The 24477-nt window shown below is 37.8% G+C and overlaps 1 long non-coding RNA gene across 4 annotated transcripts in view; it reads right to left on the bottom strand.

Moving 5' to 3' along the window:
- The window catches only part of LOC110742522, a 114036-nt gene extending 90363 nt beyond the window's left edge, over nt 1-23673 (bottom strand). For 3 of the 4 annotated variants that reach the window (XR_002520282.2, XR_002520283.2, XR_002520284.2), the window contains exon 1: nt 21044-23673. This is a non-coding gene — a long non-coding RNA (uncharacterized LOC110742522). The remainder of the gene's footprint in view (nt 1-21043) is intronic. The other variant, XR_002520285.2, reaches the window with a different exon arrangement.
- Between the last annotated feature and the right edge of the window lie 804 nt (nt 23674-24477).

Here is a 24477-nt window from a genome sequence, read left to right as displayed (position 1 = left end):
TTGGATAATACTCATTTATCAGATATATCTTTGACAATATTTTCTCCCAGTGTTTTTTTTATCTTGACAATGTCTTTCACAGAGCAGAAATTTTTACTTTTAATGAAGTCCAACTTACTAATTCTTTCTTTTATGAATTGTGCCTTTGGTGTTTATCTAAAAAGTGATTGCAAAGCTCAAGGTAATCTAGGTATTCATCAATGTTAACTTTTAGGAGTCTAAGAGTTTTGCATTTTAGTTAGTTCTTTGAGCCGTTTTGAGTTAACTTTTGCAAAGGATGTAAAGTTTGCATCTAGATTCATTTTTTTATATATGTAGATGTCCAATTGCTCTAGCACCATTTGTTGAAGAGACTGTCCTCGCTCCATTGTATTGCTTTTCCTTTTTAATCACAGATGAGCAGTCTGTATTTACGTGGGTCTATCCCTGAGCTTCCTATTCTATTCTATTGATCTATTTGTCTGTTCTTTTGCCAATACCACACTGTCTTGACTACTTCAGCTTTATAGTAATGCTTGAAGTTGGGTAGTGTCAGTCCTTGACCTTTGTTCTTCTTCAGTATTGCATTGGCAATTCTGGGCCTTTTGCCTTTCCTTATAAACAAGGACCTTATCCACAACATTACTTGATGGGATTTTGATTGGGTATATTAGTCAAGGTTCTCTAGAGGGACAGAGCTAATAGGACAGATGTATTTATAAAGAGGAGTTTCTTAAGGAGTATTGACTGACATGATCACAAGGTGACATCCTACAATAGGCCATCTGCAAGCTGAGGAGCAAGGAAACCAGTCTGAGTTCCAAAGCTGAAGAACTTGGAGTCTGATGTTCAAGGGCAGGATGCATCCAGCACAGGAGAAAGATGTAGGCTGGGAGACTAAGCCAGTCTAGTACTTTAACGTTCTTCTGCCTGCTTTTATTCTGGCCATGCTGATTAAATTGTGCTTGCCCAGATTGAGGGTGGGTCTGCCTTCCAAGTCCACTGACCAAATATGAACCTATTTGGCAACACTCTCACAGACACATCCAGGAACAATACTTTGTATCCTTCAGTCCGATCAAGTTGACACTTAATATTAACCATCACATTGGGGTTACCTTGAATCCACAGATCAAGTCAGAAAGAATTAATATTGGGACAAATTTGCGGCCTCCTATCCATGAAATGAAATCTCTCTCCACTTATTTAGTTCCTTAATTTCTTTCATCATATTTATATATTTTCCTCATATAGATCTTGTACATTTTTTATATTTATGCCTCAGTGTTTCATTTTTCAGGGTGCAAATATAATGGCACTGTGTTTTAAATTTCAAATTCTACTTGTTCATTGCTGGCATATAGGAAAATGACTGACTTTTTAATGCTAATTTTGTATCCTGCAACCTTGCTTTAATTGCTGTTAGTTCCAGGGGTTTTACCAATACTTTCAAATTTTCTACATAGATATCATATCATCAGTGAACAAAAACAGTTTTTTATTTCTTTCTCAACCTATATAACTTCTTTTTATTTTTAAACTTTTTTAGTGAGGACTTCCAGTATGGTGTTGAAAAGCAATTGCAAGAAGGAAGATTTTTGCTTTATTTATAATCTTAATGGGAAAGCTTTGAGTTTCTCACCATTGAGTATAACATTAACTGTAGAGTTTTTTGTAGACATTCTTTCTCAAGTTGAAGAAGTTTCCCTCTACATCTAGTTTGTTGAGTTTTTTAATCATAAATGGGTATTGGAATTTGTCAAATGCTTTTCTGCATCTATGGGTATGATCATGTTATTTTTCTTCTTTAGCCTGTTGGTGTGATGTATTACATTAATGGATTTTCAAATGGTGAATTAGCCTCACATATCTAGGATAAATCCCACTTGGATGTGGTATATAATAATTTTTATACATTGTTGGGTTTAATTGGTTAAATTTTGTTGATGATTTTGGCGTCTATGTTCATGAGAGAAATTGGTTTATTGGTTGTTGTTGTTTTTTTTTTTTCCTTACAGTATCTTTGCCTGGTTTTGGTAGTGTGTGTAAAGCTGGCCTTATGCAATGAGTTACCAAGTATTCCCTCTCATTCTGTCTTCTGAAAGAGATTGTAAAGAACTGGTAACAGTGGCTGGCAAGATGGTCAAATAGGAAAAGCTCCAGTCTGCAGTTCCCAGTGAGATCAATGCAGAGGTGGGTGATGTCTGCATTTCCAACTGAGGTACCCAGCTCATCTCATTGGGACTGGTTAGACAGTGGGTGCAGCCCATGGAGGGTGAGCTGAAGCAGGGTGGGGTGTTATATTACCCGGGAAACTCAAGGGGTCAGGGAACTCCCTCCCCTAGCCAAGGGAAGCTGTGAGGGACTGTGCCGTGATGAATGGTGCATTCTGGCCCAGAAACTATGCTATTCCCATGGTCTTCACAACCTGTAGACCAGGAGATTCCCTCAGGTTATACCACCAGGGCCCTGGGTTTCAAGCACAAAACTGGGCACCCATTTGGGCAGACACTGAGCTAGCTGCAGGAGTTTTTTTTTTTTTCATACCCCAGTGGCACCTGGAATGCCAGCAAGACAGAACTATTTACTCCCCTGTAAAGGGGGCTGAAGCCAGGGAGCTAAGTGGTCTAGCTCAGTGGATCCCAACCCCATGGAGGCCAGTAAGCTAAGATCCACTGGCTTGAAATTCTCGCTGCCAGTACACATTCTGAAGTCAACCTGGGATGCTGGAGCTTGGTGGGGAGAGGGGCATCTGCCATTACTGAGGCTTGAGTAGGCAGTTTTCCCCTCACAGTGTAAACAAAGCCACAGGGATGTTCGAACTGGGTGGAGCACACCACAGCTCAGCACAACTGCTGTAGCCAGACTGCCTCTCTAGAGTCCTCCTCTCCGGGCAGGGCATCTCTGAAAGAAAGGCAGCAGCCCCACTCAGGGGATTATAGATACAACGCCCATCTCCCTCAGACAGAGCACCTGGGTGTAGGGGTGGCTGTGGGGGCAGATTCAGCAGACTTAAACGTTCCTGCCTGCTGGTTCTGAAGAGAGCAGTGGATCTCCCAGCACAGTGCTCTAGCTCTGCTATGGGACAGACTGCCTCCTCAAGTGGGTCCCTGACCCCATGCCTCCTGACTGGGAGACACTTCCCAGCAGGGGTTGACAGACAACTCATATAGGAGAGCTCCGGCTTTTATCTGGCAGGTGCTCCTCTGGGATGAAGCTTCCAGAGGAAGGAACAGGCAGCAATCTTTGCTATTCTGCAGCCTCCACTGGTGATACCCAGGCAAACATGGTCTGGAGTGGACCTCCAGCAAACTCCAGCAGACTTGCAGCAGAGGGGCCTGACTGTTAGAAGAAAAACTAACAAACAGAAAGGAATAGCATCAACATCAATAAAAAGGACGTCCACACCAAAACCCCATTCAAAGGTCACCAGCATCAAAGACCAAAGGTAGATAAATCCACGAAGATGAGGAAAAAACAGCGCAAAAAGGCCGAACATTCCAAAAACCAGAACGCCTCTTCTCCTCCAAGGGATCACAACTCCTTGTCAGCAAGGGAAGAAAACTTGATGGAGAATGAATTTGATGAATTGACAGAAGTAGGCTTCAGAAGGTGAGTAATAACAAACTCCTCTGAACTAAAGGAGCATGTTCTAACCCAATGCAAGGAAACTAAGAACCCTGAAAAAAGGTTAGAGGAATTGCTAACTAGAAGACCCAGTTTAGAGAAAAACATAAATGACCCGATGGAGTTGAAAAACACAGCACGAGAACTTCATGAAACAAACACAAGTATCAATAGCTGAATTGATCAAGTGGAAGAGAGGATATCAGAGATTGAAGATCAACTTAACGAAATAAAGCATGAAGACAAGATTAGAGAACAAAGAAAGAAAACGGAATGAACAAAGCCTCCAAGTAATACAGGACTATGTGAAAAGACCAAACCTACGTTGGACTGGTGTACCTGAAAGTGATAGAGACAATGTAACCAAGTTGGAAAACACTCCTCAGGATATTAGCCAGAAGAACTTCCCCAACATAGAAAGACAGGCTGACATTCAAATTCAGGAAATACAGAGAACACCACAAAGATACTCCTTGAGAAGAGCAACCCCAAGACACATAATCATCAGATTCACCAAGGATGAAATGAAGAGAAAAAATGTTAAGGGCAGACAGAGAGAAAGGTTTGGTTACCCACAAAGGGAAGCCCATGAGACTAATAGCAGATATCTCTGCAGAAACCCTACAAGCCAGAAAAGAGTGGGGGCCAATATTCAACATTCTTAAAGAAAAGAATTTTCAACCCAGAATTTCATATCCAGCCAAACTAAGTTTCATAAGCAAAGGAGAAATAAAATCCTTTACTGACAAGCAAATGCTGAGAGATTTGGTCACCACCAGACCTGCCTTACAAGAGCTCCTGAAAGAAGCACTAAATACGGAAAGGAACAACCGGTAGCAGCCACTGCAAAAACATGCCAAATTGTAAAGACCATCAACACTACGAAGAAACTGCCTCAACTAATGGGCAAAATAACCAACTAACATCATCATGCCAGGATCAAATTCACATGTAAGAATATTAACCTTAAATGTAAACAGGCTAATGCCCCAATTAAAATACACAGACTGGAAAATTGGATAAAGAGTCAAGAACCATCCTGCTGTATTCAGGAGACCCATCTCACATGCAAAGACACACACAGGCTCAAAATAAAGACATGGAAGAATATTTACCAAGCAAATGGAAAGAAAAAAAAAAAAAGCAGGGGTTGCAATCCTAGTCTGATAAAACACACTTTAAACCAACAAAGATCAAAAAGCACAATGAAGGGCATTACATAATGGTAAAGGGATCAATTCAACAAGAAGAGCCAACTATTCTAAATATATATGCGCCCAATACAGGAGTACCCAGATTCATAAAGCAAGTTCTTAGAGACCTACGAAGAGATTTAGGCTCCCACACAATAATAGTGGCAGACTTTAACACCACACCATCAATATTAAATAAATCGATGAGACAGAAAATAAACAAGGATATTCAGGACTTGAACTCAGCTCTGGACCAACTGGACGTAATAGACATCTACAGTACTCCCCACCCCAAATCAACAGAATATACATTATCCTCAGCACCACATCGCACTTATTCTAAACTTGACCACATAAATGGAAGTAAAACACTCCTCAGCAAATGCAAAAGAACAGAATTCATAACAGTCTCTCAGACCACAGTGCAATCAAATTAGAATTCAGTATTAAGAAACTCACTCAAAACCACACAACTACATGGAAACTGAACAACCTGTTCCTGAGTGACTACTGGGAAAATAATGAAATTAAGGCAGAAATAAATAAGTTATTTGAAACCATTGGGAAAAAAGTCACAATGTACCAGAATCTCTGGGACACAGCTAAAGCAGTGTTTAGATGGAAATTTATAGCACGAAATGCCCACAGGACAAAGCAGGAAAGATCTAAAATCGACATCCTAAATCACAATTAAAAGAACTAGAGAACAAGAACAAACAAATTCAAAAGCTAGCGGAAGACAAGAAATAACTAACATCAGAGCAAAACTGAAGGAGATAAAGACATGAAAAACCTTTCAAAAAAATCAGTGAATCCAGGAGCTGGTTTTTTAAGAAGATTAACCAAATACATAGACCACTAGCCAGACTAATAAAGAAGAAAAGAGAGAAGAATCAAATAGACACAATAAAAATGATAAAGGGGATATCACCACTGATCCCACAGAAATACAAACTACCATCAGAGAATACTATAAACACCTCTACGCAAATAAACTAGAAAATCTAGAAGAAATGGACAAATTCCTGGACACATCCACCCTCCTAAGACTAAACCAGGAACAAGTCAAATCCCTGAATAACCCAATAACAAGTTCTGAAATTGAGGCAGTAATTAATAGCCTAGCAACCAAAAAAAGTCCAAGACCAGACGGATTCACAGTCAAATTCTGCCAGAGATACAAACAGGAGCTGGTCCTATTCCCTATGAAACTATTCCAATCAATAGAAAAAGAAGGACTCCTCCCTAACTGATTTTGTATGAGGCCAGCATCATCCTGATACCAAAACCTGGCAGAGATGCGTACAAAAAACCAAAAATTTCAGGCCAATATCCCCAATGAACATCGATGCAAATATCCTTACTAAAATACTGACAAACCGAATCCAGTAGCACATCAAAAAGCTTATCCACCACGATCAAGTCGGCTTCATTCCTGGGATGCAAGTCTGGTTCAACATATGCAAATCAATAAATGTAATCCATCACATAAACAGAACCAATGAGAAAAAACACATGATTATCTCAATAGATGCAGAAAAGGCCTTCAATAAAATTCAACACCCCTTCATGCTAAAAGCTCTCAGTAAACTAGGTAATGATGGAACGTATCGGAAAATAATAAGAGCTATTATGACAAACCCACAGCCAATATCATACTGAACGGGCAAAAGCTGGAAGCATTCCCTTTGAAAACCGGCACAAGACAAGGATGCCCTCTCTCACCACTCCTATTCAACATAGTATTGGAAGTTCAGGTCAGGGCAATCAGCAAGAGAAAGAAATAAAAGGTATTCAAATATAAAAAGAGGAAGTTAAATTGTCTCTGTTTGCTGACAACATGATTTTCTATTTAGAAAACCCCATCATCTCAGCCCAAAAACGTCTTAAGCTGGTAAGCAACTTCAGCAAACTCTCAGGATACAAAATCAATGAGCAAAAATCACAAGCATTCCTATACACCAGTAATAGTCAATCAGAGAGCCAAATTATGAGTGAACTCCCATTCACAATTGCTACAAAGAGAATTAAATACCTAGGAATATAACTTACAAGGGATGTGAAGGACCTCTTCAACGGGAACTGCAAACCACTGCTCAAGGAAATAAGAGATTTCCTTGAAACGGAAAAACATTCCATCCCAGGGATATAAAGACCCAGTATCATGAAAATGGCCATACTGTCCAAAGTAATTTATAGATTCAATGCTATCTGCATGAAGCTGCCATTGACTTTCTTCACAGAATTAGAAAAAACTACTTTAAATTTCATATGGAACCAAAAAAGAGCGCACATAGCCAAGATAATCCTAAGCAAAAAGAACAAAGCTGGAGGCATCATGCTACCTGACTTCAAACTATACTACAAGGCTACAGTAACCAAAACATCATGGTACTGGTACCAAAACAGATATATAGGCCAAAGGAACAGAACAGAGGCCCCAAAAATAATGCCACACATTTACAACCATCTGATCTTTGACAAACCTGACAAAAACAAGCAATGGGAAAAGGATTCCCTATTTAATAAATGGTGTTGGGAAAACTGGCTAGCCATATGCAGAAAACTGAAACTGGACCCCTTTCTTACAACTTACACAAAAATTAACTCAAGATGCATTAGAGATTTAAATATAAGACCTAAAATCATAAAAACCCTAGAAGAAAACCTAGGCAATACCATTCAGGACACAGGCATGGGCAAAGACTTCATGACTAAAACACCAAAAGCAATGGCAACAAAAGCCAAAATTGACAAGTGGGATTTAATTAAACTAAAGAGCTTCTGCACAGCAAAAGAAACTATCATCAGAGTGAAAAGGCAACCTACAGAATGGGAGAAAATTTTTGCAATGTAGCCTATCTGACTAATATCTAGAATCTACAAGGAACTTAAACAAATTTACAAGAAAAAAACAACCCCATCAACAAGTGACTGAAGGATATGAACAGACACTTCTCAAAAGAAGACATTTATGTGGCCAACACACATATGAAAAAAAGCTCATCATCACTGGTCATCAGAGAAATGCAAATCAAAACCACAATGATATACCATCTCACGCCAGTTAGAATGGCAATCATTAAAAAGTCAGGAAACAACAGATGCTGGAGAAGATGTGAATAGGCATGCTTTCACACTGTTGGTGGGAGTGTAAATTAGTTCAACCATTGTGGAAGACAGTGTGGCGATTCCTCAAGGATCTAGAACCAGAAATACCATTTGACCCAGCCATCCCATTACGGGGTATATACCCAAAAGATTATAAATCATTCTACTATAAAGACACATGCACATGTATGTTTACTGTATGTTTACTGCAGCACTGTTCACAATAGCAAAGACTTGGAACCAACCCAAATGCCCATCAATGATAGACTGGATAAAGAAAATGTGGCACACATACACCATGGAATACTATGCAGCCATAAAAAAGGATGAGTTCATGTCCTTTTCAGAGACATGGATGAAGCTGCAAACCATCATTCGCAGCAAACTAACACAGGAACAGAAAACCAAACACCATATGTTCTCACTCATAAGTGGGAGTTGAACAATGAGAACACACGGACACAGGGAGGGGAACATCACACACTGGGGCCTGTTGGCGGGGTGGGGACTAGGGGAGGAACGGCATTAGGAGAAACACTGAATGTAGATGATGGGTTGATGGATGCAGCAAACCACCATGGCACGTGTATACCTATGTAACAAAACTGCACGTTCTGCACGTGTATTCCAGAACTTAAAGTATAATATAAAAAGAAAAAAAAAAAAAGAACTGGTATCCTTTTTCCTAAATGTTTGGTAGAATTAATCAGTGAACCCCTTGGGCCTGATACTTTCTGTTTGGGGAGGTAATTAATTATTGATTTGATTTTTTTTAAACCAGATATAGGCTTATGCAGATTATCTATTTCTTCTTGCCTGAGTTTTGGCCAACTATCTCTCAAGGAATTGGTTCATTTCATCTATATCATCAAATTTGTGGGCATAGACCTATTCATAGTGTTCCTTTAATATCTTTTTAATCTCCATGGGATCTGTCACGATGTTCCTTCTTTCATTTCTAATATTAGTAGTTTGTGCCTTTTTTTTTTTTTTTTTTTCAGTTAGCCTGGCTAGAGGTTTGTTGATTTTGCTTTTGTTTTCATTGATTTCCTCTATTATTTCCTGTTTTCAATTTCATTGATTTCTGGTGTAATTTTTATTTCTCTTCTGCTTACTTTAATTTGCTCTTCTTTTTCTAATTTCCTAAAGTAGAAGCTTAGATGTTTTAGACTTTTCCTCTTTTCTAACATATGCATTCAATGATATAAATTTCCCCATAAGCACTGCTTTTACAGTATCTGTGAATTTTAATAAATTGTTTTCATTTTATTTTCTTTAAAATAGTTTTAATATCTCTTGAATTTCCTCTTGACCAATTTGTTATTAAGAAGTGCGTTGTTTAATTTCCAAGTATTAATGGGTTTTCCAGCTATCTTTCTGTTATTGGCTTCTAGTTTAATTCTATCATGGTCTGGGAGTAGACATTGTATGATTTCTATTTTGAATTTGTTATAGTGTGTCTTATGGCCCAGAATGTGATCTTTAGTGAATGTTCCAGGTTAGTTTGGGAAGAATTAATATTCTGTTGTTGGATGAAGTAGTCTACAGATGTCCATTATGTTCAGCTGATTGATGGTATTGTAGAGTTCACCTATATCCTTACTGATTTTATGTTTGCTAAGTCAGTCAATTTCTGACAAAGCTGAGTTGAAGTATCCAATTATAACAGTGAATTAATCTTTTCTCCTCAGAATTGTATCAGTTTTTACGTATGTGTTTTGATTTTGTGTTGTTAGATGCAGATGCATTAAAGATTGTTATGTCGTCTTTGGAGAATTGACCCCTTAATCATTATGTAATGACCCTTTTCATACCTGATAACTCTCCTTGCTCTGAAGTTTCCTCTGTCTGAAATTAATATAGCTACTCTCACTATGTTTTGACTAGTTTTACCATGGCATATCTTTCTCCATTCATTGACATTTAAATTATATGTGTTTTTATATTTAAAGTGAGTTTCCTAGAGACTACATATATTGGGTCTTGTTTTTTGAGCCACTCTATCTCTGTATTTTAATTGGTATATTTAAGCCATTAACATTGAAAGCAATTGTGAATACAGCTAGATTACTATCTACTATATTTGCTACTGTTTTCATTTCATTGAACTTGTCCTTTGTTCTGATTTTGCTCTTCCAGTCTTTTTCTGCTTTTTGTGGTTTTAATTAAGCATTTTCTAGAATTCAATTTTCTGTTATTTCTTAACCTCTCAGCTATATTTCTTTAAAGAAATTCTGGGGATTGCCCCAGAGTTTACAATCTACATTTACAACTAATCTAAGTCCATTTTTCATCACACTATATAATTTCATGCATAGTGTGGGTACCTTGTAATAAAATAATCCTAATTCTTCCCTTTCATCCCTTGTATTATTGCTTGTATCATTCATTTCACTTATAGGTAAGCATACATAATTACATAACTGAATACATTGTTGATATTCTTATTTTGAACAAACTGTTATATTTAAGATCAATAAAGAAAAAATAAAAGCTTTTCATTTTACTTTCTGTTATTCTGTTTCTTTTCTGGGGGGCGAGGAGGTGTGGGGATGAAGTCTCACTCTATTGCCTAGGCTGGAGTGCAATGGCATGATCTTGGCTCACTGCAACCTCCACCTTCACCTCCCGGGGTTCAAGAGATTCTCCTGTCTCAGCCTCCTGAGTAGCTGGGACTACAGGAGTGTGCCACCAGGTCGGGTTCATTTTTTGTATTTTTAGTAGAGATGGGATTTCTCCATGCTGCCCAGGCTGGTCTTGAACTCCTGGACTCAAACGATCCACCCACCTTGGCCTTCCAAAGTGCTGGGATTACAGGCGTGAGTCACCACAACTGGCCGAATGTACCATAATGATGTAAAATATTAATAATAAAGAAAAGTGGGCCAGGAGCAGTGGCTCATACCTGTAATCCCAGCACTTTGGGAGGCTGAGGCGGGTGAATCACCTGAGGTCAGGAGAGTGAGACCAGACTGGTCACCGTGGTGAAACCTTGCCTCTACTAAAAATACAAAATAATTAGCTAGGCATGGTGGTGTATGCCTGTAATCCCAGCTACTTGGGAGGCTGAGGCAGGAGAATGACTTGAACCAGGGAGATGGAGGTTGCAGTGAGCCAAGATTGCACCACTGCATGCCAACCTAGGAGACAGAGCAAGACCCTGTATCAAAAACAAACAACAAACAACAACAACAACAACAAAACATTATGGTGCATTTGTCACAATTAATGAACCAATACTAATATATTATCATTGATTGATGTCAATACTTTATTCAGATTTCCTTAGTTTCTACCTAATGTCTTTTTTTCTGTTCCAAGATCACATCCAGGATACCACATTATATTCAGTAGTCATGTCTCCTTAGGCTCCTCTTGGTTGTGGTAGTTTTTCAAACTGTCCTTGGTTTTGATGACCTTGGCAGTTTTGAACATTACTGTTCAGGTATTTTGCACAATTTGTCTTGATTGAGATTTGCCTATTTTTTTTAAACAATTAGACTGGGCTAATATTTTTTGGAAGGAAGACCATAGAAGAAATGTGGTATTATCATCACATCACATCACATCAAGGCTACATACTATCAAATATGGTTTATCACTATTGATGTTAACCTCAATCACCTGGCTTAAGGTCATATTTGTCAGGTTTCTCCACTGTCAAGTTACATTTTTGGTCTCTTTTTCCAACACTCTAGTTTTTGGAAGAGTTTTCCCTTACATTTTTAACTTATTATTTCCTATATAAGTGAAGCTTATTGATTTTAGTATTTACAATTATTTTAAGTAACACTAAATTATAAAGAGTAGACAGTCATCAAAACAGTTGCCAATTACAAAATATCAATGAGAAATTAGAGTACCACTATTAATAATGCACAAGAAAATATATTTTTCCAATCTCGTCTTAAAAAAATACTTACTTTGCTATTCAAAGTAAATGCCAGGTTATGAGACCCACAGAAAGTCACCCTGATTAAAATGTGATTCATTTAGAAGTGTTGATGTATGGTAAGCAATATTCTGTTCAGCTCCATACCTATTATCGTGGATTATTTTTCACTCTTAGCTAAATATTTTAGTTACTCTCTGTATTTGTTATATATTATTGTACAAAAAATTATCCCTACAGTTTAGTGGTTAACACATCAAGCATGAATTATCTCACAGTTTCTGTGGATCAGGAATGTGGACATGGCTTAACTGGGTCCTCAGCTTCAGGATCTCTCACAAGGCCACAATCACGGTGTCAGCCAGGGCTATTGTCATTTCATGCTTCAACTGAGGAAGAATCTGCTTCCAAGCTCACTGTTTGTTTGCAGGCTTCCGTTCCTTGTGGGCTATTGAACTCAATAGGAGAGCCTCAGTCCCTTGCTGGGAATTGGCTGGGAATTGGCTGGGGTTCACCTTCAGTTCCTAGCCATATGAATTTCTCCAAAGTTGTAGCTTGCTTCATCAATGTGAGCAACCCAAAAAGGCAAGATGGAATGAGAGAGTGCCCGCAAGAAAGAGAAAGCTAGCAAGACTGAAGTAGTAGTCTTTCCTAACTTAATTATAGAAATGACAGTCCATCAGTTTTACTGAATTCTATCTATTCTGGAAGAGGGTGATTAAGTCCACACCATACTCAAGGGAAAGGGATGACACCAAGGTGTGACATTGGAAACTATGTCATAAACTGCCTACCACTTTATCCCTGTGATGCTCCTTCCTATGGGAGGATTCTATATCTCTTTCTATTGAACAAAGGAATGACTATGTGACTTGCTTTAAGCTCATGAACTCTGGACAAAAATAACACATTTTATAATGTTTTAAGGTATTCAAATGCCCCTATTATAAAAATTACCTCAGAGAGGCTGAGACTTCTGGAATGGTGGAGTGAAGAGATTGGCAAATCTGATCCCCAAAAAGCAAAAATAAAATTGGACACTTGAAAAAAACCTTCCAACTATCAAAATCAACCAAAGGCTTACAAATAACTCAAAAACTTATATTTAAGAAAACTACTGAACCTTGGGTAAGAATGGTGTTATTTAATGGCATTTTAGCCCACACCACCTTAGGACAGGATGGACCAGGAAAACCATCATCTTTACTGCCAAAGTGGACTGACTTTTTTGGAGTAGAGTCAGAAGTCCCCATGTCCAGGACATTGTCAAAAACAACAGTGATCTTGGTGACAAATAATTGGGGAGGGATGACATCACAGCTAGCCTTAGGGTGTGATTAAGCTTACAGCAAGCAACAGATTAGCGGACTATCCAGAAATTTAATGGGAAAAAATGAAGAATGAGACAGCTTTCCTTATACTAAACACAAAATTAACTCAAAATGGATCATAAACCCAAACATAGGAATGAAAACTATAAAACTTCTAGGGAAACACGTAATAGAAAATCTTCATGGCCCTGGAATTTCTTGGGTTGGGCAAATATTTCTTAGATATAACATCAAAGGCTTAATGCATAAAAGAAAAAAATGATAAATTGGATTTCATAAAAATTAAAAAATTCTTGTCCCTCAAAAGACACTTAAGAAAAATGAAAAAACAAGCCACCGACTGGGAGAAGATATCTGCCAATCACAGACTTAATAAAAATGTTATCCAGAATATATAAAGAACTCTTATAATTAAATAAGAAGATAACACACAAAGGAGGCAAAGAATTTGAATAGACATTTCACCAAAGACATGGCTGATAAGTACATGAAAAGAGGCTCAATCACATTAAGTCATTTGAATTAGAAAATGCAAATTAAAACTGTAATGAGAAACCACTTCCTACTTATTAAAATGGCTATAAAAAAAGACAAACAAAAATTAGTGTTGGTGAAGATATGGAAAAACTGTAACCCACATATGTTGCTAGTAGGAATATAAAATGACTTGTCACTTTGTAAATGTTTAACAGTTTCTTAAAAAGTCATAAAAACTACTGACATGCCACAGCACAGATGAACCTCAAAAACATGCTAAGTGAAAGAAGTCAGACATAAAAGGTTACATATATGTTTTCATTCATATGGAATATCTATAAAAGGCAAATTTTTAGACGGAAAGCAGATTCATTATTTTCTAGGGTTGGGTGTAGCAATGAAGATTCACTGCAAATGGACTCAGGAGATGTTTTGGGGGTGATGGACATGTTCTAAAAGTAGACTGTGGTGGTCAGTTGCACAATTCTGTAAATTTACTAACAAACATTGAATTGTACACTAAGAATGGCTAAATGTATGGAAATTATACTTCAATAAAACTGTTATTAAACGATCAGTTATGTTTCAGATAGGAGGTGTTTCAACAGCCTGGGTCCCAGAATGAACACACATAAGGAGGAGAGTGCAGGAAACTCATGATGGATGTGAACAAGAAAATAACATTTGTTGTTGTAAGTCACTGAGATTGAGATTTGGGAATCATTTTTTACCCTAGCATAACATAGTTTATCCTGACTGCTAGACTTACCTTTCTGAGAAATAAAATGTATCATTACATATTGATGTTAAATTCTTCAATGGAGAGCTCTATTTGAGAAGTAAAATTATTATAAGTGCATTTTCTATAATTTCATAACATAACTTTATGGTTCCTTGAGTTAAAATATAAACTTTCTGTTACATCTTTTTAGGTTTCATGCAACTCTGAGTCATATGACAAAATTACTTACATATATTTGCATAGCACTTTACCAAGAGTTGGGAATATATTAATGAACAATATAGACATGGCCCCTACCTTCACAAAGCTTATAGTTAAAAAAAAAAATGTTTATTATCTGTGTGCTTTATATAATTTATTTTAAAACAACTATATATTTATTTTCATGTTCCATGATAGTTTTTAAAATAAAGGAAGTAGATGATTGTTCTTTCAATTTAAACTTCTGTGACTATCACTTCTCATTTGCCAGATAATTTTTACAATGCATATTTTAATTCGTATTCATTTTTTATTTCTACCAGCAGATGGAACCCTTTAGATTTATTTTGTCTCCAATAGCACTATATAAACTTTTGTGATTTATTCTAATTTTTAAGAATTCTTTTTTCTTTGATTTAATATTTATTTCTACAACACAAATTAATGATAATAGGCAAAGATAGTCATTCTACATTCCAAAAAAGCACCTCCACATTAATAAAATTCATATCAGCATATTCAATTAAAGAATATTCAATTAAATATTCACCTATTCACCCTATCACTCTCCCCTAAATCCCCACATTCACACATACACACAAAAAATTGCAAGTCACATGGTCTCAGGGAAAACACTGCATTCTTTAAGGTGTTACAGTACTTTGCAGAAACATTTGTATGCATCTCTGCAAAGGTGTAGAGCAAACGACCTATTCTAGGAGCAAAATCACACCAGAATGTGGCACTCCAAAGAATGGTCAAAAAGCAGCTCTCCAGCTTTGTGGTAGCTTCTCCCTCTGCACACAGCACCACTTGAGTTAAACCATGGTTGCTGGTTTGAGGCAAAACAGCACAGGAAAAAAGATGACTTCTATAAGAAACCACAGGCTGGACATGGTGGCTCATGCCTGTAATCCCAGCACTTTGGGAGGCCGAGGTGGGCAGATCACTTGAGATCAGGAGTTCGAGACCAGGCTGGTCAACATGGAGAAACCCTGTCTCTACTCAAAACACACAAAAAAACTAGTCAGGTATGGTGGTGCATGCCTGTAGTCCCAGCTACTAGGGAGGCTGACACAGAAGAATAGCTTGAACCTGGGAGGTGGAGGTTGCAGTGAGCAGAGATTGCGCCACTCTACTCCAGCCTGGGTGACACAGTGAGACTCTGTCTCAAAAAAAAAAAAAAAAAAAAAAAAGAAGTCACAGATAAGCTTCTGTGGCTGTTTCACTTAATACCTCCTTTGGGAATCCTCTCCCTTAAGACCCAGTCTAAGCTCTAAATGCTAAAAGATACTATCTGTTTCTCTGGGTTCTTAGGGCTCATATCAGACACTGAAGAGTAATTCCATACTATTAGGTATTAGCTAATGTTTGTCGAAGAGACCTGCTTAGCCTGGATGAGGATGGGCATGCAAATGAAACCTGGAGTTGGAATGGTCACATGGTATGTCTAAAGAGATTGGCCTGAGGCTTTTTCAGAATTCTCCCTTATGTCAGTTCCAGCATTATGTAGGAGGTAGTAGGTTAATTCTAACATACATGATATGGTTAGTCTTTGTGTCCCCACACAAATCTCATCTTGAATTGTAATCCTCATAATCCCCATGTGTCGAGAGAGGAATCAGGCGGGAGGTGATTGGATCATGGGACAGTTTCCTCTATGCTGTTCTTGTGATAGTGAGTGAGTTCTTATGAGATCTTATGGTTTTATAAAGCAGTTTTCCCTGCTGTTGCTGGCTCTCTCTTTCTTGCCACCACATGAAGTCTTTGCTTCCCCTTCACTTCAACCATGATTGTAAGTTTCCTGAGGCCTCACCAGCCATGCAGAACTGTGAGTCAATTAAACCTCTTTTCTTTATAAATTACCCAGTCTTGGGTAGTACCTTTATAGCAGTGTGAAAATGAACTAATACAATGCCTAAGCAAAGCATGCAAATGAAGAGTTCAACTAAACTTGGCAAGTCTCCTGAGAGTGCATGGTGCAAGAATAACACAAATAAATACAATATCTGAGATTGGCACTGGAATAAGTTTATGGAGAAAACTTGAAAGAATATAATTGTCAGGAAAAATAGAAACTCTGAAGTGTTTTGTGTTGATAGACAACTAAAGATCAGATGAGACAAAAGCTGTCTCTGAAGATGCCAGGGCTGACACATGACAACCTATGCCAAATTCTTCCTCCATCCCTATTCCCCATTCCTTGGCATTTTACAAGTCTCACGGTCACTGAATCTGCACTGGGAAAACACAGCTGTAACTCCAAAATGATTGAGTTTCCAACACTCAGCAGAATGGTGTCTCATAATCAAAATTAAGTTCAGTTGAGAAACATGATAATAGTTATATTTCTTGCAAGCTGCCTGTGTTGACTGACACTCAAGCCCAAATTCCCATAACTTTCTGATACCCCACTATTAGGTATGACACCAATCACTACAACCTCCAGCCCCCATTAAAAATATATTCAGAATTGATGGAAAAATTTGAGGTTAAAAACATGTCTACACAGTATTAATGTTTCCAAATAGTTGTTCTATTGATGGAAATAATTTTGCATCATGTGTTTTAGTTGGTAGTAAAAGGAAGCCCAAATAGTTGATCCATAAGCTCTCTATGGTCACATCCTCATCAGATTGACCAAATTTATAGGCAGAATAGCAGCAGACCCAAGTTTCTGTATTTATATTTCTTACTTGAACTTCATGATGAAAAACATAAAACTGTTCTGAGTTATTTTAACATTAAACACATTCATCCTTGGAATTGGAAAATGCTAATGCTTTCCTACGCCCATATGCTGAATAAAATTGAAAGTAAACAGAGCTAGCATATTTTGGGAATTGCTACTATAGTCATCAAAGCAATTAAAAACTCATTTCAAGGTGGTTATTATAGTAGTATTTGTTGTTATTTATATGTCTCAAGTGGGGTACTTCTGTAGTAGTATATTATACCACATATATTACTAGTATAAAAACCAAGAAAACTTATCTATTTCATAAATATCAGGATTAGTCCTTAAGGCCTAAAATTTTCAGCTCCAACATCTTAAGGATGAAGTCTTTCCTGTACTATCATGAGTTTAATATTTTGAAATAAAATTGCATTTATGGTCATAAAAGTATAATAGATTAAGAATAATGATGTTTGATTATTTGACTCATACCTACATGAATTTCCATTCCATTTATTTGATTAGATTGCCATAACCTTCTCATAAATTAAAAGTCTTTGAAAGAATTAATAGTACAATTTGTCCCAGACTATAACATTGCTTACTCTGTCTGATATATTTGTTTACCAATGTAGAAAGAGGAAAAAATAAGCTCTGTTGTAAGAATCTTATTTCTGTTATGCTAAATATTATCTTAAAATTCTTAATAGAATAAGACTTTGCTATAAAGTTTCTCAGTAGGTTAATGTTTTCCCATACTTACATAACTGTTTTTATGTGAGAATTTGTCTCTTCAACCACGGGGTAAACACATGAAGGACAGAGAAAAAATGTTGTACATTGTTCTTTACACCTCTAGGTATCATACACTTTTGTAGGTCTGAGCTATACTTTATGACTGGGAAAATCTTATTCTACATCTCAAGGAGCTTTATGTGTACTCCTCTCTTTTCCTTGCTAACATGCGATCCATAGAGTGCCAACAGAAAGTGCTATTTACATAAAATTAAGCCAAAATTACTGAGCAGCTTGTGACAGGCAAATCACAAAAGTGCCTGACATCCTTACAAATGCCCTAAGCATCTTCGTGGTGACCATTCATTTCCTGTGAAAGAATGAAAGTCTCTGTATAGTCTAAACCTACTCCAGAAAATGATAACAGCCACACTGACATTTCCAACCAATCTCATAAGGCCAAGATTCTTCCCCAAAAGGAGTCCTGATCTTGGATTCTGGGTTTTGACCTGGGTCACACCTCATACTCTGTATTTCCTGATTCTGTCAAATAGATATGTAGTCCTACATTTCCCACAGCTTTCCATGAATGCTGCCTGATATTATGGAAACACATTAGAAGGTCTCAGCTACCAATAAATAGACTTGCCCTTCTAATAGATGCCTGGGGTCCTTTCCTTGTGGTTTTAACCCCTGGTTTTCTATTTCATTGGATTTATCAGCTAAACTCAGAGTCTAGAGCAACAGGGATTGAAATTTTTTGTATATGTACTTACATAAAAATATACCATCTCCTTCATCAGAGGTTTTGGTCTGATGAGTCTTGTGGGTTGTTTACAGTCTGTCTTGCGCTTTAAGGGAATCACCTGTTTGCTGGAGTGAAGTCTGTGGCAGCTTGAGGGCTTGTTATGGCCACATCCCCATTCTGGTTAAAGCTAATAAATTTACAGACTCATTTTGAGCAAATCTGCCTATGTCAGTTAACTGTTGCTATGTGACAAAGGACCCCTAAATCTCGGTATTTATTGAGCTCATACATCAGTTGGTTCACTAAAGGTTAGCTGATCTAGAGTGGGCCCATAGGGGTGATCCAGCTGAAACACTTACGTATACCCTACATGTCTCTCATTCTTTTCCTGGCCCAGAAAGCTGGTACAGGCATGTTTTTCCCTTGGCAATGGCAGAAATGCACAAAGATAAGGAGAAACATACAAGTCCTCTTCACTGAGACTCTCTACTGGCATGTTACCACTTCTGTGTACTTCTGTGTCATTCTTTTGGCCAAAATAAGTCACATGACCAAGCACAAAACTTAATCAAATAATGAGAAAATATATTCTGCCTTTCAGCAGGAAGAATGCAAAGTCCCATGGCAAATGGCACAGATACAGAATGACTAAATAACTCCATTAATGCAAATTACCACACTGCCACAGCTTTTCATTGCTGTGAACCACAGGATTACACTCCTTCATACCACTGACTGAGTCAGGAATCAGTATCTGATCCAAGAGCAACCTTCTACTGTGGCTATCAACTTATGAGGTAGCCCAATACAAGAGTTCTGTCCAATAAGAGAACTTGGTTTCCACCTAGGTGCTTAGAATAACCAAATCATGGAAGTGCAAAGCTGTTGGTGAATATGGCTTCCACCAGCGGACAGAGAAGCAAAGGAAATTAATATGTACCTTTCCTGCAGTGGTAAGAAACTGTACTTCTTAACTCGCCCCTTTGCTAGGGAGCTTCCTGTCTAATTTCTGTGAGGCAGGAAGTGGCCAAAAGTCAGCTTACGTTAATCTCTACCCTGAGACATATCTTTGTGTAAAGACCCACTCAGTGGTGAGAAAAAACTGCTCCTGGCCTCACCTCCAGAACCAGAAAATTAGTTCTACTCAGATTAATTAAATGCTATGAGTGTTTTTGGGCTCACAATCAAATTTTTTAAAGTTATACTAAAAAATGGGTAAAGATAAGGCCTACTTGTAGTTATTATCCAGGCCAATACTTTTATATTAGATTCTCTCCTCCCTACTCTTTTAAATTAGATTATTGTTGATCATTCAGGACATGGTGCCAATCCCTCCTTGGTGTGAAGTCTCATTAGGTTATCAATTCCATATCAAATACTTTCTTCTTTGATCTCCCAGAGAATTTACTAGCTATATGCTTACTGAAATTTCTGTGTTGGTTATGGGGCCCCTGTCACACACTAACACACAGCACTGTGGAAGGGGCATCCCAAGGGAGTTGTGTCCTTCATCAGAGATCACACTCCACTATCCCCAACTCTGAGAAACACCCCTGGCCACAGATAAGGAAGTCAGGAACGGTCACCTGACACAACACCAGCTAATCCACCCATTAGGCAATGGCTGGGTGAGAAAGCTCAGCCTAAATGAGATGTGAATAGTTAGCTATGTCAAACAGATTTAGCCTCAGAAATTTGAACTTGAACTCTAGAACAGGAGTGGGGGTAGAAGACAGAGAGAAAAATAACCTCAGAGAGTAGCTGCAGTATGTCAACGGTAGACCACTGGTGCAGGGATCCTTCAAGCTCCCTTGAATCCAGAACAAGTCTCCAGCTCCTATCTTCCTATTCATGTGTGGCATGAACTTTTACCCTGGAGCTCCATGATATCCCATCTCTCTTATCACTAAATGAATTCTAATAAAAAGCCCCAGTAAGTCCATTACTGAAAATTAAAATAACTAACAAAACAACCATTGATTACACGCTCTATTGTATCTTTTGTTGCATGTTGTATGCTTGTCTTCCTATTTAGTGAGACTATTTGCTCCTTAACAGTAGAAATATATATCTTCTCCAGGAAGCTAACACAGACATCTAACGCATTGAGATCCTCAGGAAGAACATAAATTGGATTGACAGCAGTCCCAAAATTCTCTCTAAAATCAGTTTTAAAATTATACCAAAATGTATTTGTTATGTGCTATTTTCAAAAATTACAGTTGAATTTTTTCTTTCAGGTGTGGGATGACCTACATAATGGCTTCCCCGACAGCAGAAAGAACAGAATAATTTAACTAACTTATTATTTTCTCCAGTATTTGACTTACCTCCACTAGAGCAGAGTCTAGGCCAGTAACTTCCTTAGACCAGTTCTATGTCTGCTGGCAAAACTTTTCATCCCTCAGTTCTTTGCACAAATAAAAATCATACCTGGAGGTGAAATGAACAACAACAACAAAAAAACCTACAAAGAGTCACTGTGAGAAATGAGGGTGAGCCAGAAAATATCGGGCAAGCATACTGTCAGCTGTATGAACCCCCCTCCACTAGCCACACCCACTCTGGGATGCTGAAGCAGAAGAGGTAGGATATTATCTCTCAGCCTTCATCTGCACACTGCATTCTGCCAGCATGCTAGAGGCTTGTTATAGGTAAGTATACAGAGTAACTCTATAAGGCTTAAATTTTTCTCAAGTCTGTGCTATTTTGACATTTCAAGCTATAAATCTTTAATAGAAAAGATAAATCAAAGGCAGGTTACCTTGGAAGTATTTTATATAGCAATATTCTTAAATTCCATCTTACAACTTTGATCCTTCTCTGGAAGCCTATACTTGAATCTGAAACATTTACAAACTTTTAAAAATTCAACTTTAACTTAAAAAATATTTAATACAGAAACAAGAAAGGCAACAATATGTTTTACAAATGTATTCAGGATCAAAATACTTGCTATTTTTTTTCTAATTAAAAAATTTTGCCTAAGTATCCTTCCTAATCTCAGAGACTCTCCTGCGTGTCTTATTAGATTGAAGTCCATATATCAGTCACCACTGCATTTCTGTCCTTTGAAAGCCATGCTAAATCTTACATCTTATGAAACAATTGAGAGAAACTGTTTTTTACCAGTTTCTTTCAAAACATGATTTATTCTATTGTACCTTTCATTTCCGGAAAAATAGATATTGTTTCATTCTCTGTAAGAAATGTCATTTCTAGAAATATCCAATTTTCCCTTCCATTAGAAAATATTATCTAATCATTTCATATTCTAAATAAAAGTTCAACTGTTACTGTTCAAGAATTCTGAAATGTAATTTTTCTAGTCTCTGTGTCCATGGCAGTAGACAAGATTTATTTTCACCAAGGATATAAAATAGGGCAAGTGGAGATGTGGTCTACAAGCATATTATCACACACAAATATTATTTGGCTTGCTCCCAAAACTATTCTCTGCCTATGGAGACTCACTCACCCTGCTTTTAGTTCAACTGGACCTAGATGAGCTTGAGGCTTGAATCAACCAGTGGGAACTTCCCCCAATGGGAAGCGCATCCAGGACTTTTGCTGAAACAATAGAGAAATACACATTCTATCTTTCTGGGATCATGAGTAATAAATACATTATCCAGTATCCATCTCACTTGTCACTCATTATACGGCAGCCATTTGACTTAGTAGAACAGACACAACTCTCAAGTCCAGAGGTGGCTTATCCTGTTTAGTATAAGCCAATCTGTCAAGAAAGCTCTTATCCCTCTTTCCCTAGATATTGAGTCCAGGATGGGCAATGACCTAAACTGGTCCCCACAGAATGAAATGCAGGACTTCTGTGAATAACTGAGGGGAAAGATTTGTTTCTTGGTCTGACTGATGTGGTATGCATCTGTGATGACTAGAACCATTACAGCTACAGCTGACACATAAAGAAAAGCTAAGAGAATCCCAGAGAGTTACATCAAACCACATCCAAAGCTTCACTACATCTGGATACTTAGCAGTTATGTGAACCAATACATTTATTATTTAAAGCAGTTTGTGCTGAAGATCATGTAATGTATGCTTAAAGTTTTCATTAACATCTTTGCCATTACATGGCGAGCGCTCACCTGAGAATAAAGTCGAAGTGAAGAAAAGCAGCACTGGGAAAGAAAGCAGGATAGATTGATTGCTGGTGACATCACTTGAGGTCCCTTCTTCATTGTTAATTAATGCAGCATCCTTTCTTATTTAAATTAATCTGAGTTGGGTTTCTTCTACTTGCAAATGTGGAGTACGGACTAATTCAGTAGTGTTTCTGGTTTGCACAATTTAGTGGCTCTGAAATGATTATCTGATTATTTTTTCAGTAAAAGGGACCACCATGGGAACTTGATTTGAAAATAAAACAAAGAAATAAATATAATGGTCTTTCAGAACTAAATTAAGTATAATATAGCCACCGGTCAGAAAAACTGAATTTAAGTTGATTTTCAGTCCAAATCACCAATTCACTACTTTAAATGATAGTATTGACTAAAAAATACAGAAAAAGTTTGAAAATGGCTTAAATAAATTCTATCACCCTTAATACCTGGTTAATGCCTATACTATATGCTCCCATAGGATGATTATTATTTGTACTACATTGCAGGCTTCAAAGGAGGCCTGAGGCTTCCTCTTTCACCAAAACCATGAAATGAAGAAAGATTATGTAGACCAAGGTTAAAAACACTGCTGGGTTCCAATGTTAAGGGCTAAAACTTCCAATATGGCAAAGGGGTTTGGCATCCCTGTGGCTTCATTTTTTACCTTATAGTTATTGTTTTAAGAAATCTCCTCTCTTTGGATACTTTCTTCCTGGGAGGATCCTGCTTTAGGCTTTCTGCTTCTTCTTGAACACTTTGCCACTTAGAAATTTCTTCTGCCAGATACCCTAAATCATCTCTCTCAAGTTCAAAGTTCCACAGATCTCCAGGGCGGGGCAAAAGACTACCAGTCTCTTTGCTAAAGCATAGCAAGAGTCACCTTCCTCCAGTTCCCAACAAGTTCCTCATCTCCATCAGAGACCACCTCAGCCTGGACTTTATTGTCTGTATCACTATCAGCATTTTGGTCAAAGCTATTTAACAAGTCTCCAGGAAATTCCAAACTTTCCCACATCTTCCTGTCTTCTGAACCCTCTACGTCTCTAGGAAGTTCCAAACTTTCCCACATTTTCCTGTCTTCTGAGCCCTCCAAACTCTTCCAACCTCTGCCTGTTACGCAGTTTCAAAGTCATTTCCACATTTTTGGGTATCTTTATAGCAGCACCCCATTACCTCGGTACAAATTTACTGTATTCATTCATTCTCACGCTGCTAATAAAGACATACCTGTGACTGGGTAATTTATAAAGGAAAGAGGTTAACACACAGTTCCATGTGGCTAGTGAGGCCTGAGGAAACTCAGAATCATGGCAGAAGGCACCTCTTCACAGGGCAGCAGGAGAGTGAAGTGCCAAGCAAAGGGGGAAGAGCCCCTTATAAAACCAACAGATCTCATGAGAACTCACTATCACAAGAACAGCACGGGGGTAACCGGCCCAATGATTCAATTACCTCCCACTGGGTCCCTCCCATGACATAAGGGGTTTACGGGAACTAAAATTCAAGATGAGATTTAGGAGGGGACACAGACAAACCATATCACCTGTCTTACACTACTGATGGGGGACACTAAAATGTTTCAGGACTGAAAAGAAGTAGAAGAGGCAGGAAGGGCTCTGATTATTTATATACTC

The sequence above is a fragment of the Papio anubis genome, chromosome 2 (assembly GCF_008728515.1).
Source record: "Papio anubis isolate 15944 chromosome 2, Panubis1.0, whole genome shotgun sequence".
NCBI lineage: Eukaryota > Metazoa > Chordata > Mammalia > Primates > Cercopithecidae > Papio > Papio anubis.
The sequence above is the reverse complement of the archived record's forward strand: the minus strand, read 5'-3'. Positions and strand labels throughout refer to the sequence as shown.